Below are 6,000 nucleotides of genomic sequence, written 5' to 3'. Positions count from 1 at the left end.
TGACAAATCTGGAGGTTTTTGGCTCTGAATCTGCTCAAAACTTGTACGAATCTGTGAGTTTGATCTTCGCAACCGAGCACCTGCTCTGATACCACTTGTTAGGTCCGGTTTCGATACCGATTCGATTGCGTAACGACACGTTCGACGTGCGGAATCCGTGAACGTGCGTGACCGAACACACGAGATCGTACGAATGATGTGATTCTATTGATGATGTAACATATACAAGCTCCGTGAATCACGTTTTGCCACTTTCTCTCTCTAGTTTCTCTCTCTAAGCACCTAGCTTCTCCAAGCTCTAATGTGGCAAAAGTCCTCAACTCTAAACCTAAGGCTCCTATTTATAGGCACAAGGTTATAAGGGATTCCCCTTATTTACAAGTTTGCCACCTTGCCTATTTCTCTATTAATTACAATATAAAGCCTATTTTACTACAGTTTCAGCTACGGTTCTGATTGACGCAGGCGATAGACATCACTGCACTAACAATATGATATTAATGTTTTATAGACTTAAACTTAATTGTGTATCACTCCACTTGAATATACTCCTGTATCCAGATCCCAAATATTTAGTCTTACAGGTGAGTATACCACAGATGATATCTGTAAAGGGGTTATGTGCGAGGGCCGTGAGAGCTCAGGTCGATACTTCCGTATACGCAGAGAGATGACGGCTTTGACTTTTCGGTGTGTCCCCTTTAGAGGATCTTTTGATTTCAACAGCAGCGACTATCAATTTTATTGTTTCATCAGCTTGCTGAGGGCTATGCTATGTTTCAAGCATTTTGCAGAAAGTATTATCCGGGGACTAGTTCAGAACTTCCATTCAGCAGAAGTCCCGGGATAATACCCCAGATATCACTGAGTATAAAGACCTAGTATCTCAGAATACGGGACCTTTCAAACAAGATTCCGGGGGTTACCCATATATTCAAGAATAGTTACCCACGAATCAAGTAAGTTTGAATTTTAGGTTTATATCTCGTTTCAATTTACTAAATGTACGAAAATCTACTGACACATCCACAGTAAGATTGTTTACCACATTTTGATTTTTCATATCTTTAGCATACTGTGATAGTCCACTGATGTACTATCATTTCCTCTTTTACGCAACAAAAACTCATTTTAAATTTTATCATGTTTTTGGCTTTTTCAAATTTTCTAATGTTTTTGGATTTTCTGAAATTTTCTTACTCCCCCTAAAATGCAAACACATTAACGAAAATATGAAAACAAACTGTACAGAAACATGACAACCGATATCAAATCACCTCAAAACGCCATTCACTAGGCATAAACAATCAGAACTCCCCCTATCAACAAACTATTTTCCCATTTAGATTTCAAAACACTTAAGTTTGTTTTAATCAAAATGGTTTTTCTGGAAAATAAGTTTGATTGATTTTGTAGGTCCCCCTTGAGTCTTATGGATCTTCACAGAATCGTTTATCTAACCTAGAGTGTGGAATCCTCTAGATCAGATTGTAGCAGAAAACGTGTAGGAAACAGAAACAACAATTCTATCAAACCGGGTTTTATTGATTATCTATCAAGATTGATTACAATCAATCAAACCCTAAACACAAACCCTAATTTCGTCCAAGCAAGCTCTCACGAAATTATGTCTCTCTCAAACTCTGTTTTGGCTGATTAACTGATTTACCTAAACCCTAAAGCCTAAGCTTGTTTATATAACACAAGGTTTACTATTTGGGCTAGGGTTTCCTACATGGGCAAAGCCCAATTCGTTTCCCCTTGACCCAAATGGGTTTAGTTTAGCCCAAACTCTATAATCTCACTATTACAAAGCTAAACCCGCTAACCGTTTATAGTTAAACTAATTACAAGATATCCAAAGACCAAATCTAAGCTGTTGTCACAAATATGCACCAACAAACTCCCCCTTGACAATAGCTTCATAAAAACTTTGTCTTGAGTCAAAACTTTGTCTTTAGTCTTCTTGCAATCTTCAAGTAATCTTGCACTGTCTTTGGTCTTTGGATAGCTTCAGCTTCAATAGCTTCTGTCAGCAACAGACTCCCCCTAAGCTGATGCATCCAATCACCAAATCTTCAACACGTTAGCGTTTGAGTAAACTCCAGTTCAGCATTTGCACAGCAATCTTCAAACTCTTCAACTTTGTCTGCAATATAGAAAGGAGGTTCTACCATGCATCCAATCAAACTCTCATCTTCTCAGCAACTTCTCAGCAACAAACTGCTTCAATCTGTATACTATAAAACAAACATCTCGAGAAACCATAAGAATTTTTCAACGTAAGTTAAATAAATTATTATTTTTCAAGAGACAGTTAAACTGTATCACAGATTAAGCATTTTCAACTTATCACCAACACGCAAAACTTTTTGTCCAACACTGAAGAACCTGCCTGATTTTAAAATTTTGAACTCACTTTCTAACACCGTCCCCCCCTATCGGTAACAAGTCCTCCAAGAATAACAGTTTTCCGTACGTTAAGAATTTTAAACAGAAAAAGACACTATTTTTGGATTTTTGTATTTTCTGAAAGCAAGTAAATAACAAAAACAATAAACACTCTATTTTTGTGAGAATCACTGGTAAGAAGATCATATCAGCACAATCAAACTGTTTTACACTATTAGATTATTCTTTATTTAATATTTCGTGAAAAGCAGTTCAAGACGATTACCAGTATGTGTGTCATCCTAAACAAAATGCATGAACATTTCAAGTACCATTACCATATGATACGTTAAGGTAATTTTATTTACTGAAATACTAGCGTGTCCCACTTCAGGATGTACCCCCGCGATCAAGGTATGCACAAGGATTCATCGTAGTAGGTGAGTATACTGATGTCATCCTTTAAGATATCCTGTTTGTGTCTAGTTCTGCATTTAACCTGTTTTATCATGTTTTGATTTCGTAACCATGAACACCCAATTAAATACAAATCAAATCCTGGAAATATAAACATCACACTCTATCATGCAAGTATCTTCCCTACCACATATTTCACAAGTCCAATCCAGATTTCTGAAATCTTAACTGGGAATAGGTTGAGAAGAGAACAGAATAGATCTTTAGTAGAGATGGTATAATATACAGATCAAATGAGATTTTCTCAGTTTGATATAGGTTTATTGGGTTTCTTTTGGGCACTTGAGGGCCTCTTTCGGGTGTATTAGATCTATAGCGCGACAACGTACAGCTAGGTCAGCATGTATCTGGATGCAGCAGAAGCTGTCGTTGCCTAGCACCTCCAGGTCAGCATATATCTGGATGCAGCAGAGGAGGTACACGACTTTTTTCAGAGAAGATTTCAGAATCAGATCAAAATTGTGTGTATCGGGAAATATACAGACATTCAAATAGAAATGAGCTAATTCCAAGTGACTATCTTTCCTGGGGTCATGTACAATTTTAGTTCTAACAGACAGACAGCTAAGATATCCCTAGTTGAAACAACAGTATAAAGACCCAAAACTTCAGATTTTGGCAATCTATCAACGCAAGAATTAAGGTCATTAAACCATACATCACTGATGTATTCCCCACTCATATTCAGTTCATTTAAGTTTATATCACATTGGTAAGTTGATTATTTCATGCTTTTGCCTACTGGTGCATCATATGATGAAGCTGCTATCACACTTAAGCAATTTATAGTTCAAGTTTAGTGTGACAGTCTAATTTGCTGATGTACTATCATTTCTTCTTTTTCACACAGTGAAATCTCATTTTTGATTTTCTATATTTTTTTTTATGTTTTTGATTTTTCAATTTTTTTTTTAATTTTTAAGAAAAACAGTAAAGTATTTACAAAAAAAAATTCTTATGAAAAACCAGTTATTCAGGATTCCTCATCCCGTTGAGTTCGACTAAATGTTCAAAGCGAGCCCTGTCAAATGCTTTAGTATAAAGATCTGCCAGGTTATCCTCTGTGTCGACTCAGCACTTTGAACTTCAAATTAAATCATTTAATATATATACATATCAACAATCTCACACCCCCCTTCCTGTGCCTGAAGCAGCCACTATCTACATAAGTTGATAATCCTCCTTAGCAGCTCCTGCACACACTAACTTAAAAATTAGTTAGATTGGGGGACCCAAGCCTTAATGGTCTTGGGTCGTCCAAATTCACCAACAACTGGAACATCCATCCAATATCCATTACTCCTAACTGGAGTCTTGGATCTCAGACCTGTTGGAATTTGATTTTGATTTCCACTAGGTCTTTGGTCCTGAGGGTTCCTATATACATTTGGACAATTTGACCTTTGGAAATTTTGATTTTGAAACCTACTTCTACCATTATCATACCATGAATTCTTGAAAAATTTTGGATGTTGTTGAACATTTGAGTTACAAAAACTCCTATGTTCATTTCTTCTTTGAAAATTTTGATTACAAGAAGTCTGGTATCGATTTTGATATCCGAAATTTTTATCTTGACTTTGAAATCGATTTGATTTACCATTATAATGACTAAATTGTGGAGAAATACTTCTTGGTCTATCAAATCTTTTCGAAGTTGAAGGTTTAGATTGAAATTCAAGTTTCTTTGTCTGACAACTTGATTTTACATTATTGCTTGACCCAACCTGATTCCCTTCTTTCACCACATCAACTTTTTGCTTACCTTTCTTCAAAGGACAACAACTCGCCACGTGCCCTTTGTTGTGACATTTAAAACAGGATCTTTTCTTGTAATTTTTCTTTTTGTTTGATCCCTTTTTAAATGTGTTGGCCTTTTTGTCTTTAGTATCCTCATCCACTTTATGAGGTGTACTGTTAGACCCAACAGATTCTTTCAAAGAAACTGGACTACTTGGCAAGTCCACAGCTATCGGATCCACTACATGTGCAGTGGTTACAAAATCAGTTAGCTCATCTTCAGTTGGCAAAAATGAGTAGTCTTCATTTTCAGAAGGTGAAGCTTTAGTAAACCTCACCCCTGTTTTATCATTACTCCTTTTTAAACCTTTTTGAATTTGAGTTCTGACTAACGAAGAATTCCCAAAATTATGTAACTTCCCCTGAAGTTCTACAATTTTGGCTTGTGCATCAGCCAATTCTGTGCACTTTTCTGAAAGCTCGTTAGTCTTGTCTTTCACAGTTTCACGAGCCAAATCAATGACCTGTAACAGTTCATTGACTTTGCTTGTTAAACTGCTAATTTCCTGTTCATTTGATTTTAGTTTTTCTAAACAGTTTGACTCTCTTTTAATCAAAAGAACATTTAACTCTTTTCGGTTTTCCAAATCAGCTAACAGAATGTTGTTTTGCTCCGATAGTCTGTCAACTTCACCCTGTAGTTCAGTGCAATTATGACACGTATGACCTACAGGTTCTGGTGTTACCTTCACCTCTGTTGTAAGTTCATTCACACCATTCATGCACTTTGAAACTTCTGCAGCCTTCTTCTCAACCTTCTGCTCAAGAGCTTTCTTCTTCTCTTCTTTCACAGCAACTGCTTCTTCATCTAACGCACGATCTCCTACACTCTGTCTTGATGAATTCTGATAACGTTTTCCTAAAGCTTCCCACAGCTCATAAGAAGTCCCATAGTGCTTGATGGTATGTTTAATTCCCTCAGGCAGGGACATCTTTATCACTGCTAAAGCTTTCTTCTCAGCATCAACCATCAGTTTCTCAGATTCATCCATCTTGTCATAAGAAATCACTTTTATCCTTCCTTCAACACGACGTGTAGGAGCAATGTATCCATCTATAATACAATACCACATTCTGGTATCTTCGCTCTTCACAACCAATTCAAACTCCTCCTTCCAGACAGTATATTCGTTAACATTTTTAAGCTTTGGCCACTTCTCGACATTGTCCACTTTAATCATCTTTAAACACGTTTTACCGTAACCGTACTGATAAAACCGTACAATATTTCTCCAAAAATTGTTTTTACCAAATTATACCTTTAGAATCGTCTCGAAAAGACGAATCCAACGATATATAATGTCAAAAACCAAATTCGGGATTTTCCACGAA

Source organism: Helianthus annuus, chromosome 8 (assembly GCF_002127325.2).
Source record: "Helianthus annuus cultivar XRQ/B chromosome 8, HanXRQr2.0-SUNRISE, whole genome shotgun sequence".
In the NCBI taxonomy this organism is placed as follows: domain Eukaryota; kingdom Viridiplantae; phylum Streptophyta; class Magnoliopsida; order Asterales; family Asteraceae; genus Helianthus; species Helianthus annuus.
The sequence above is the reverse complement of the archived record's forward strand: the minus strand, read 5'-3'. Positions refer to the sequence as shown.